Here is a 14141-nt window from a genome sequence, read left to right on the forward strand (position 1 = left end):
ACTTGGTTTGAAACCAAAGCTCTGATACCAAGTTTGTCACGACCCATTTTCATGAATCATGACCGGCGCTAGGGTATGGGTATGGTTGTACCAAAACCCGTAGCAAGCCTTGCGGATAATAGTTAAATATCATAAACAGCTATGTACCTGCAGAAAACCAAATGCTCGGGGGCAACCGAGACTTCAGCCCAGTCTATCAGTACATATAAACAACATATAATTTAAGTATGCTTATCTCAAGAAAAACCTCCAACAGTATGGAAATATATAAAATACCATAAACACTGTAATCATGCCAGAGCAAATAAAGTAACAGTTGGACCATTCCAACAACCAATAGTCTAAAACGATAAGTATAAGACTAAAACATAAATAAACTAATACTACTACTGCGGTCTAAGAGTTTAAAACAGTTCGACTATTTATTCTGAAATAAAATAAAGAACCTCCGAGAATGAAGAAACGGAGATCGACCAATGCTCAAATCATAAACCTGGAAAATTTGGAAAAAACAACGGGGTCAGATTTACTGAGTAGAGTTTATATAACCATTTACATTTATTAAGTTGAAAACCTTTAAAAACGTTTAATAAAACATTTTCATTATGGATTATCATTGAAACCCTAAACCACAATTCTAAATCCATTGCCGTTTCAGTGAGACGTATCTCAATAACCGATCCCCGACTACCACTTAATAAAATAGTGAGCCCAGGAGACGTATCTTCCACCGGTGCCCTCACTAAGGTGAGACGTATCTCAAACCTACCTCGATACCATAATAATCATTACCGATGCGCACGCAGTCCCGATGATGCCCATCGAATAGCACGTTCCAAATCAAATCCACAATGTCGAAAACAGTTCGAAAGCTGTTTACATATACATATACAAAATATAATATTTGCTTAATAAAGAGGTAAATAGAGATATAAACTCACTGCTCGCTATTCCACGTGAAACCTAACAAGCAATCTAATTCTGGTTCGCCTCTGAAGTACGAACAGTCGACGGGTCTAAACAAGATATTAAAATCATAATTAAAAACAGACCCTAACTCTAGAGAGTACTAGACACCACTTAGGACTAGCACAACAACAACCACGGTAAAACAATCCAGAACAATTCACAATATCCAAATAAAATATAATGCCCAAATAGAACAATTCTATTAAGTTCTCGCTTCTCAATATCTTCAATTTCAAGTAACCCGAGTTCAACCCAAAAACTTAACTAAATAAGTTTAAAAAACGTTTAAGGGCTAAATTATAATTTAGCCAAATCGGCACGCCAAAATAATATTTTAATAATTCATAATTACCCAAGTAATTATAAATTGTTAATTAAAATAATAATTATCGTTTTCCGATTAATATAATAAAAATAATTGAATAATAGATAAAACTAATATTATTTTTAGATTTAAAATAATGTTGCCAAATTGTCAAATCAAAAAAATTGAAACTAAATTCGAAAGTTAAAATCAAAATTAGATAACATTAGATTTAAGTGATTAATTAAAATTTAGCCTAAGGAATTAATTGATTTAAAACAAAACAATATAGGGACCACACTAATCATTTAACCATCACTTACATTCAAAATAAACAAATCTCAAATTTTGGCCATGATCATACAACAACCCACCAATCATGAAAAACAAAACCAATCTCAGAAACCTATTAACAGTAACAATTCCAAACCATACAACCCTATTCATAGAGACATCAAATAAACAACCCAAGAATAAAGTCACAGCAGCCGAATCCGAAACTAGAAACGGCCGAACTCGTGACGGCACAAAACGATGGAACTACTACACTAATCATGCCCTCAAGATCAATAACAAAGGGAGTAAGAATCAATCATGAACGACTGTAGGCAACACAAGAGCACAACATTAAAAGAACACAAACTCGGCAAATCGAAACGGCGCAAGAAATGAATAGATTTACGTACCAATTTCGATGTCAAAGCGTTATGATGATAGAGAACAACGAGATAAAAGAACGAACGAAACCCAACTCAGATTTGAGACTAGCATGAAGAACAAATACGTTACAATCGACGAAAGTGATATCGAATCGAAAAAATTAGGAAAAGACATGTGAAAATAACTTACCAAATCAAGCGGGAAAGGAAAGTATGAAGGTTGTGTTGTTCTCAAATTGTAATGATGTTGAAGGGGGCTAGGGTTTGTTTAATATATCTTTTTTGTAGGTTTCTGAAATAAGGAGTTTGAGTTAAAAGCAAACGCAGTTAAATACTGCTTCCTACGTTAGCTTCTGCTTCAATTTGTGAAGCTTAAATTGCAAAGGGCCTTTGGCCAAGTACATAATCAATTGGGCCCATTATTTACGTGGAAAAGTAAAAAGAAGTGCATGCATGGAGCTTATGGATGCATGGCATATTATTTATCCTTTTCTTTTTCTTAATAAAATTAATAATACAACTAACACGAATCGAATCATGACCGAATCAACGAGCGACTCTAATAAAGTTAAATAAAAATATTTACTAAAAATAATAATAAATTACCTCAAACTTGACAGACTTCAAAAATTATAATTAAATAATTTTGAAAAAAAAATACGGGATATTGCAATATACCAGCATAAGCAAGACATTAGTCTGCCGATCCCAGAGTACTTACCAGTGCACACAGTCTCGATACAAGCCTATCGAGTAGCTCGTTCCAATCCAGATCCATAATCGTTTAAAACAGTTCGAAAACAGTTTATATACTAAAATAATTGCGGTACTTAATAAAGCGGTAAATAACACTACAAGCTGACTGCTTGCTAATCCACGTGAAAGTCTTGGCAAACATCTAACCCTGCATACACTCCGAAGCACGCGCAATCGACGGGTCTAAAACAAGGCACAGGTTAAAAACTATACGACCTCTAACTCTAAGAATACTAGACACCATGTAAGACCAACATCTCAAACCACAACCAAAATATAGCCAAGGAATAACATTCGAATACAAGCAATTCAAAGCCAAAGCACAGATACATCCAACCAATTCAATAACCAGTTAAGCTTAGATGAGTTCTCATTTTAAACAATCCAGAGTCCTATTAATTTAGATAGTGCCTTTTGATTCAAAAGAAATTCCAGAGTAGTGTGTTAGCCATATATCAACTACATGCTCAACAACATGTCGGGCGATCCAAGTCTAACCCGACCCAACCTTAAGCCAGAGTGTAAACCAAGTTTGAAACCAATTCCTTAAATCAAAACCAAAGTTATTTGAAAATCGAAAACTCAACTTAAGCTTAACAAAACCAAAGTTTAACACTAGCGACACGTGTTAAACAGTTTGCCAACACTTGGCAAACTTCACCCAAAGTATTTATGACTTAAACAAGTCATCGCAACGAAGTCAAATATGATTTAAAACACATTTAGCATACTCAATTCAGATCTGAAATACTTAATCAAAACCATCAATTTAGCATGGAAAAACTTAACATGACTTCACTACAATCATGTAAGACCTTTGTCAATCAACATAAACAATGTCAACATACCACAAACAACAAAACACCTCTAGATTCAACCGTAGGCAGCCATGACATAACCCAACACAACAATCAATTCAACCATGTGTGTCTAAGCATTTACAAGCACTAACTCCAACAATCAATTCGCCCAACAACCGAATAACCAAGGTATAAATCTCAAGCACCAAAACAGCCCTACATCTACGTTTCTAGCCACCTTAAACCTTTATAAAACAGTAACCAATTCAAGGTATAGCATACAATTCATTGAAACCCTAGAATTAACTTGTTTAATCATCAACAATCATGCTAAACTTAACCCTTAATAAAATTATAGATTTAATAACAACAAAAACCAGAATATGTGAGCCACAACACACAAATAACCAAACCACCACAACAATCTAGGATTCCCTACACAAAAATCAAAGGAATAGGGATTGCATACCTTTTGAAAGCCAAAGGAATCAAAACCCAAAATTTCTTAATCAATCTCAGCCTATAAATTAAGAAACAAAGGGACATTGAGCTAAGAATCGAATCACATGTAAAACCAAGAATTGAGATGGAACTATGAGAATTAAATCACTTACCAAATTTTTTGGACACCACTAATTAGAGCAAAATCGCCTAGGAATAGTTTAGAATGAGTTTAGGGTTTTAAAAATCGAATAGGGGCTGATTAGGTCTGAGAAACGGGGTTTAAATAGGTAAAAATAAAGCTAACCGGACCTACGGCCGGTTCTACCCAGCATGTCCGGTTCTAGGTCCGGTTGAGCCACTGCCACAACAAAAAATGAAGTGAAACAGACCTACGGCTTGTTCTACCCAGCAGGTCCGGTTCACAGGTCTGGTTGACCCAAACAAAGGTCAAATCGACGATCCGAACGGTCGAATGAAAGACAGTCCTCTTCGGTACAACATATCAAATATTCAGCCCGATCTGACGGTTCAATTGGGAGATATGAACGTTTTAATACAGTATGGCTGTAATACCACAAAATATTTAATTAGCTAATTGGACCACGTGTGTAGTTTTGATTCGCCAGAGTGGCGATATCAGAAGAATTTCTGAAAAGAAAAAGTAAATAAATTTCAAGTAGGTCGGTTTCGGGAAAATTAATTATAAGGACATTAAGGTTATATTTCAATTCTAAAGATATAATTGGACTTAAAAGGAAAAATGTCAAGAAAACCCCAAAATAAAGTACAGGGACTAAAGGGGTAATTTATCCACTTTGTGTCGAAAATGGAAACATTGGATTTTGACGGGAAAGTGTTAATATCGAGCTTCATATTATTTATTGGATATAAATAATACGTATAAGTTATAATTTAAGAATTAATCGATTTAGTTATGGACTAAATTGTACAAAAGAGAAGTTTAAAGGATAAACGATAGTAAACAAAAAGAACAAGGACCAAAGAGACACTTTATCCATTCAATATATAAGAAAAGAATATGAATCGGGGAAACAGAGGAAGGTTCAAGAGAAATTTAGAAACCATCGCCGATTACGATCGTTTCGCCGCCGTTTCGCCGTTCGACGTCCGATTCAAGTGATTCAAGCGGCAATTTCTTCAGAATCGAATCCTCTATCAATCCTAAGCTTCGTTTAGAGGTAAATACTTTGATATTTAGTGATAAATTCGAATTAAATGGCGGTTTTAGTATAAAACGGAAATTTATCGATTTAAGCTCGGTTTTAGCGTTTTAACGAAAACCGAGTTGCGGGTTTTGAAGGAAAAGAGGTTTTGTATGTATATGGTGAATGGTGGCACGACGGGACGCCCGGAAACAACGTTTCTAGGGGCGGTGTGCGAACGCACACCACCCTGCGCGGGCCAACAGTGAGTCCACGGAGGACAAAAATGGACTTATAGTCCGGAGGACCAAAATGGGCTTTTTGCCCTAATTAAATGGGATTTAGTATTTTTGAATATTAGACCCTAAAAACTGTTAAGGACCCCGATAATTCGAAAAAAATAAAGTTTTAGCTCGACGTTTTACGCGAGCAGTGATAATGAAAAACGCTAAGGATATTATACGTTTCTCGAATACGAGAACCAGGGTTCGATATATCGTGAATATGATAGAGGAATACCGAGTTCACGAATAACATTAGGAATGAAACTAATCCTTAGAATTTGAAAGTAATATACGTGTAAAAGTACGAGTTTCACGTCTAACTGTTAAACGATTTGTCAGACGAGTCAGCGAGTAGTGGAGTCAGTAGACGTGGATTAGCGAGGGCATACTATCAGATCGACCACATCATTACTTGGATAGCGGTCACTGTGAGTTGCACTTTGCTTTCGTGTATTATATACTAAATTTTTTTTATATTGATACATATACTGTTTTTACGCATCGCATGTTATATGATTTGTTTAAATGTTAGATATTTCTATTAAGTATATACACGAGAACTAGTATGCGATCCGAAAAAACTAGCTACCCATTGGTGTTAATAGGCTGTGTGATCGCCAGTATCGAGTCGGTCTAGTGTGTTTGCATTTGAGAAATAAATTGATACGTATAACGAGATACGAATAAGAATTTCGAAATCAGATAATGATTTGATACAAGTGAGCACTCGGTTACGGTGTAACTTGGAGTCCCCGTATCTAGTGGGTTGGACCCACCAGTGAGTTGGACTCATAACTTGAGATTTATGATTGGGTTGAACGATATATGATTATTCAAGAGATGTGTCGCATGCTAGGATATTAGTTTCGAAATGGATCAGATACCTCTTTATATGTTTTATATTATTATTTTCTTGAGATGCGATGCTATGTTTTTATATTAATACCGTTAGTAAATGCAAACTCACTCAGTATTTTCCCAAATACTGACCCCTCACCTTTGATGCTTTCAGGTGCTTAGTATGTGGACCTAGCTAGAGGCTAATTTTGAAGCCTATAAGTCAGCTGTGTATGTATAGTATCTGACTTCTGTGAATGCTGCCGTAGTGGTCCCGTGTGACAGAGTCGTAACCTAGACAGCAGTACATTTTGAGTGTACATATTACTTGCTGTCTTGTTTATACGCTTTTGATAGGCTACATGTAGTGCGCTTTGTTCACGACCCTAGATGCCGGTGATATGTTTTATTACACTAACTTTTGTATACAGTACCGCGAGGCCAGTTCGTACAGGGTACGGTAACTAGAGCCCGTTAGGTTTTTGAATAGTTAGTGTAAATATTTGATTAGATGTTATAAATGCGTACTTGCTTCCGTTGTTTATTGTTATCTGTTATTATTTGCGAAAAATTATTAGCGGTTTAAGGCTTGCTACGGGTTCCGGAGCTACCACTCCCGTTCCCTAGCGCCGGTTGCGGCTCAATAATTTGGGTCGTGACAATGTTGGTATCAGAGCAGTTGGTCCAGTTACCACTGCAAGATAGTTTCAGTGTTTATTTGAGAGCAGTTGGTCAAGTTACGACTACTAGTTTGTTTTGGATGTCTATCTGATTTGTGAAATTCTGTCAGTAAGTAAACCTATGAACTACTGCAGCAAGAGAGTCGGACCTTAGTTGTTCGCATGTATTTGATATATGCATTAGTGGTATGTTATATAACGCGCGCGAACCCAAAATCTTAAGCGAATAAAGTGATTAATGTTTGGAAATACGAACGGCTAAGGTAATTAAGTGTGTATTGCTCGTGTAAGGAATATTAGGTGATTCTATATTTATGAATTATGTATAGACTAATTGAAAGTTTAATGTTTGTGATGCCTTATGAGATGATACTGAAGATAAGCAAGGAAAAAGGGGGGCTCAGATGGTCGCTGACGTTGGGAATTGTTTATTTTCAGCATGTCTGGGCAAAATGGAGCTCAGCCACATGCTGCAGAGGAACGGGAGGAAGCGCCTCCTATCTATCAAAATGGATTTCACAACAAAGTAGGCGGACCATCTGAAATCCACCAGGATGGATTCCACATAGATAGTGGGAGATCATCTGAGATATATCAGAATGGTTTCACGCCAGTATCAGAAATTGGTAGTTCTTCTAGGGTTAGAGGTAGAACTCACTCGCTTGAAATGGAGCATAGTGAGGAAAGTGAGGAAGATCCCGAGGAAGATCTAGAGGAGGATCTAGAGGAAATATCAGAAGAAGTTCCTTAAGAGGAGGACTTTGAAGAAGAAGAGTTATCAGATGAGTCAGACGTCGAGGAGTATCGGAGTGAACATTTCTAGTCCAATGTGCGGAGATACCGCAATTTGAGAGAGGATACAGAGATAGCTAAAGGTCAGGGGCATGTGGTTTTGAATCAGGTTAGGAGGCAAATGCGCTCCTTTTCTAGAGGAATACTACCAGTGGGACTGTATTCCACTGAATTTCTGCGCATGGACGAAAGTGTTCCAGACCTTAATGAAGATAATAGGACGATTAACCGTAGATACGTTAGGGGTTTGGGGCTCGAGTTTGATGAGCTATATGAGTATGTTCACGAGTACTTTGGAACGCTCACTACGATGGCCCGTATGATCGAGGCTGACCGCGAGTGGGATGGCAGTCCTATTCGACCCTACTTTTTCGGACTTGCGTTCTATCCAGATTATACTAGTCGATCTTATGGTATTAGGACTAACCCCGACTCCGTGCATAGAGGCAGAGGCAACACCAGTAGAAAAGAGAAGGGTCGACACACTGGAATAGTTATTTGGGAATCTAGCGTTCCACATTAGGCACCCTTAGGTATAAATGATTAATATGCTTTGAGTAATTGTGTTTATATGTTGCATTGTTGTGTATATATATGCTGCATTGCCTAATAGAGCATAGCAATTAACGATATTCCTATAGGATAATACCTTCGATAGCTAGAACCTAGAGAAAGCGATGTTAATAAACACGCGACTAATAAAGAATATATAAACATAATTTGCAACAGCAATCATATAATAAACAATACATAATACACTATCGCGAACGTAATTTCTATATTACGTTCTAGAACCTGTGAAGGAAAAGATGGTTTACTAAAAGGTAATCGATGTAGAACATCGGTACCTGCGTTTGTATATGATATGATATAGTGTACCGAAGGAGTGGATGTAGGGATTACGGTAACAGAGAACTTTGAATTGAATTGAATTATCGGAGATATGGAAAGAGAAGTGATGTGACAGAAGAATAGTCAGGGAAGACGACAGTCGGTGACAGCAATACAAAAATTTGAAATGTACCCAATAATAATAAAGAAAGCCGTTAATAGTTGCAGAGTGTACAATCTGGAGTAAACTTATGTTTTATGAAAAGTATGAAGAATTTTTAAATTTTTTTAAAGTACGATTGTGCTCAGACATCGCATATGACATTGCATAATCATGATAGGAATGCATAAGAAAATGATTTTCAAAATATAGATCATACATCATATTTTTACAATGATAAAGAAAATGCAATTTTGAGCAACTCTTTAGTGATAAGAGGCGTCATCACTCTGAGTTACAATTGTACTAACGATTTCAAACGATTTATGAAAAGTGATTTAAAGTGCTAGCTAGCCAAAAAGATGTTTTCGAAATCGTATTGGTGTTGTAAGTGAACTCAGATGTGAAACTCTGCGACAGATAATAAAAGATTCCTAATAAATAAGAATAAGACTTGTAAAACAAACCCTAATAACAGAATAAATCCATGTTAACGATTAATTGCAACAAAGCCAATAAGGCTGAAGTAAAATACGAATAAGGAATTATCGCCGGAGTGTATACGCAGTTAAGCTGCGATGCGCTGGCAATATTTAAGGATATAGTAATTATTCTTATGATAGAATAAAGGATGAAATGACAGAGAGTCATGTTAGACGAAAGAAACGTAACAAATACGAAAGGATGAAGAGTATAATGATTATTCTTATGTTAAGATAAGTAATGTAGCAATCGAGGGACATATTGGAGGAGAGAGATTAAAAGTATGAAGAACAAGAAGATGATACTATGAATGATGAACATGAAGCGATATTTAAAGGATATATAACCTTATCAATATCAGTGTTTGAAGATACAGAAGTAGAAACAGAAAGGATACGAAACGAAACGACGAAGCAGACTATTTTGAAAAAAGTGAAGGTTTAAGGTTAGATAGATCAAGAGAGATCATGATGCTATATGACTGATATTACGTAAAGTTACTAATATCAGCATTAACAGTTATAAGTTGCGTTAACAGAAAGGAGAAAAGTTAAGTTGTAAAATTCTAGCATAAGGAGAAAAGTACACGTATAGGCATACGTGTCGGTAAATATCAAAATGATGGAAATTATAAAAGAAAGTATAGTAGGAAAACTTGAATACCCTCGAAATTTAGTAAGAGGATTAGAGAAATGAAAAGTTCTAGAGGTACGTTAGAAGAGTTATCAGAAAAGAGCGGTAACAGCAAAACTGTTATGAACAGAGGAAAGGCGTAAAAGATACAATAAGTAAAGAGCAAGATGATACTTCATTGCTATTGAACAGATAGGAGTAAACTATATCCAAGAGGCCATGATGTCATAAGGACGAGAGATGATGCTAGTATAGAGAATCAAGTTATTTAAAAGGACAATTAGAATCATGATATAAGTGCTAAGGAAACACTTCGAGAAGAAGATGAAAGACAGAATAAGGACAAACTAAGAAATAATCGTAACTAGTATTAAGACGATACCTTAAAGAGTAAGAATAAAGTCGTAAAGCTATTTGAAAGTAAGAAACAGAAGATGAAGAGAAAATTTTTATACAGTACGAAGGAATGACGATAAATGAAGTAAATAAGTTATTAAGGATCTACTGAATCCGTTAAGGAATTAAGGTAAAGATGAAGTTAAGCGAAGGCTAACTAGCGATAAGGATTCTTGAAACAGTTAAATGCTAAAGAAACATATGAGATTCTTATGAGGTCATCATGAGTAGGGAACTGTGACGTAAAGGAAGAACATCGTTGACTAAGAAGTCAATAAGAGATTCGAGACAAACCTCAAAAGAGCAACTACAAGGAAGTGAAGAGGATAAGAATACGAGTAGTACTAGTAAACAAGGGTAACTATACAAGCCATACGATCTAAAGTAACATGAAATGAAATGTTTAAGACAATGGTGAAGGATGAAGAATCACGACCAACAGAACGACGTGAAGATCATGATAGCTTAAAGAAACAAAGAAAAGAGAAATTGTAGACAGTAAAGGATATATTAGGCTTAGCTATGTTAAGAAACAATGAATGTGTTAGACAAAGTACAAGTTGAAAAAGATTGGTTGATGAAAAGCGAAGTGTCAGATAACGGTAGAGAGAAATAAGAAACGAAGATAACCAGTTAAAGAAAATACTCATAGAAGTATGAATAAAGTAAGTACGTCATTAAGGATGGAGCCGACACGTCGTGACTATTCACGTATAAAGGGGACGAGTAGCAACATCATGGTTACTAAGAATGAAATGATGGAACGAGAAAACATTAGACAATGGTTAGTGACAACTAGGTAGTAATGACGCAAGGACTACGACATCAAGAATACGTCCAAAGGCTATTCTATGTGCATGGAAAACTAATAGTTCCAGTAAAAGAAAAAGCTACGACTAACGCGTAGCAATGAACATCAAGAGAAGTATAAGGACAATTTTAAGATCCCAATGTCACGACCCTATTCTCGCCATCGAGACCGGCGCTAGGGAATGGGAGTGGTTGCTCCGAAACCCGTAGCAAGCCTTAAAAATACATTAAAATTCACATAAAAATTTTCGCGGAATTCAAATCATTTTCGAACATTTTAAAATCGCGGTTTAAAACGTTCTCATAAAAATTACCATTTAAAACATGCACATAATTTTCTCTTTAATTATTGCATTTTAGTTTCAAAACCATTTCTCTATAGTTTATCATGCATCTCAGGTGCATACCATCTTACTATGGTAATTACTGCATTTCACTATGCAGGCCATTTCTCTAATGGACTTAACTGCATTTCACTATGCAGATGCGTTCGCCGCATTTTATTCAAGTGCAGTCGCTCGGACTTTCGCACAGCATTCACATATTACATATTATCAGAGTTTAGCGTTATAAAATATAAAGCATAAATAAGTCCAACGACTATTAAGGTATCACCGTTCATTATTCTAGCTACTGCAACTCTAGACACACAAAGGAAAGGTCATTCTCACTTTATTCAAGCCAGGGATTTCCGGAACAAGAAATTGGAAATCCACACGTCAAACTACTCGCCTGTAAAAATATTAAATTCAACGGGGTCAGTTATAAAAACTGGTGAATGCGTACAACATGTACTAATAAACATTAATATGAAAGAAATGCATTCCAGATTACCGATTCATATGAAACCCTAAACCATGATTCATGTTCCTATATGCTTTCAACACAGGAAACATAAATATTTCACATCATTTCATCGTATTCGGGTTAACCTTTTATTTTTCTTTGGCCGTATTTATTTTCTCTTTTTGTACTTTTAGCCAGTCAAATTCGATTATTCTTATTTTACGTATTTGAAAGTCCCAGGCTCTTCTTACAATACAACGGATTTCGGCAGTACATAAATACTGTCGCCAATTTCACTTTTTTTAATAAAAGGTTCAACCTCTCAGATCTCGGCAGTTTGCTGACTGCCTTTGGTCGTCTATATTCCGTTGCCTCTGAAGATCTGTTCACACAGAGTCTAGGCCGTCGCCTGACTTTCCAGGCCGTCGACAGGATTCACACAGCACATTCACATGCAACCCATTCTAAATGCTATACCGGTGATCACACAGCACTATTGCCGCCCAATAGTAAGCATGTTTCAATGAATCTAAATCGGTTTCAAAACTATGTATATAGTTCATGCGATTTAAATTCAAAATAAAATAAAGCATTTGCAAATCATGTAAAGCAGTTCGCAATATTTTTAATACTAATATTTAGCAGTATAAGTTGTAAACACACTCACAGTACTCGCTTATTCCAAATATAAAAATATCACCCGTCGAATATCAAAACCTTTGCTCGCCGGTTTCCGCGACAAAACTCGCTGGATCTAATTTAGAGATTAAAATATTAATAAATGTAATAACTCTAAATTCTAGGATATACTCTAGACCGACTCAACCATATAAACCACATAATCACAAACCAAATTTGATTCCGACTATCTCTTTCCGCGTCATCGTATTTCTATACGATACATCACATAGTTTATTTATTTCAATAAATAAACATAGAATTATAATTCCATATAATTATAACACACATTCAATTCACATAATTTTCTAAAAATACACTTTTAGAAAATCTCAACAAACATACCACAATTCAAAAATATCCAAAAATATTTTTCCGTAAAATATTTTTGACCCGGGGCTCGGCCCCCCCTTATTTTTTGTCAAAAACATTTCGGCACTAACTGCTGCCAACTGAGTTTAGGACTGAGCCAACATGCTCTATCCCCTTCACTCAAACTCCAGTCACCGTATTCCGGTGGTTTTGGCCGGAAAACTCAAAAACGCTAAAAACGCTTAAAAATTCATTTTAAGCCATTTTTATACTGAAATTCACCAAAAATAACTTCAAATACATTTTTAATTTCCATCTTGTAAAAACAGCAGCCCAATATTTTTAAAATAATATTTTCCATTATTTTAACCATTAAAACCGAAATAATGATTAATAATCAAAACCGATTATTAATCCGTCAAAACACTTCACAAAAATCATTTAAACTCCACAAATAATTATCAAACACATTTCATAAATTTTCATAAATATTTTCTGCCCAGAAATTAAAATGACAGTTTTACCCTTTTTCATCAAATTTTAGCCGAATAGAGTTATTAAAAATTAAACCCGATTATTAAACCGCTAAAAATTCACCATTAAACATTTAATTAACATTATTCAAACATTTAGATCAACCTTAAACAAACTCATTTCCAGAAATTTAAAATCATTAGATTTATCCACATTTAAGCATTTTTTAAGCTTTAAAACAATTAAAAACCGAAACCCAACTAATTAAATTAACACCCGAAATGTTTAACATTTTTAATCCACAAAAATTACACTTTAAAGCATATATAAACCTCAACATATAGATCAGCCCAGAAATTTAAATAAATAATTTAATTTTCACGGAAAAATTATTTAAAAACCGAAACCCATATAAACAACTACTAAAACCAACTAATTATCCATCAAACATCACATATAAACCATCCTAAGCATGTTTCTAAGATTCAACCAACATCAGCAACTAAAAACTAAGATTTGAGCTTGAAATTATACCTCAAACGAACATGCAAATAGAGATTAACGTTCTACGCAATATCCCCGACAACTTTTGTTAAGAAAATTTTGAGAGAAAATGTAAGAATAAATTTTTGTGTTGTGAGCTATGGAGTATTCGGCACCCACACTCAAATGGAGAAGAAGATGAATTAACTTGGGCAGCAAGTTTAGCTTAAGAAAATATCTAGATATTATTTGGTTGTTCAATTATTTACAAGTTTGCCATTATGGCATTCTTGTAAATAATTCGAACTCTAGGGGCAAAATAAACTCAACTTTACCAAATATTCAAAAACATTAAATCATATCATATGGGCTGAGTTAAAATATTTTTGGGCCTTTAAAAATATTTA

At 35.2% G+C, this 14141-nt stretch overlaps 1 long non-coding RNA gene across 1 annotated transcript; it reads right to left on the bottom strand.

Moving 5' to 3' along the window:
- Positions 1-11458: 11458 nt before the first annotated feature.
- LOC126671352 (uncharacterized) lies at positions 11459-13916 on the bottom strand. Its single transcript, XR_007638979.2, has 3 exons — positions 13786-13916; positions 12455-12541; positions 11459-11733 (listed from the first exon to the last, which is right to left on the bottom strand). It is a non-coding gene; the product is annotated as an uncharacterized LOC126671352 (long non-coding RNA).
- Positions 13917-14141: the final 225 nt, after the last annotated feature.

Source organism: Mercurialis annua, linkage group LG3 (genome assembly GCF_937616625.2).
Source record: "Mercurialis annua linkage group LG3, ddMerAnnu1.2, whole genome shotgun sequence".
In the NCBI taxonomy this organism is placed as follows: domain Eukaryota; kingdom Viridiplantae; phylum Streptophyta; class Magnoliopsida; order Malpighiales; family Euphorbiaceae; genus Mercurialis; species Mercurialis annua.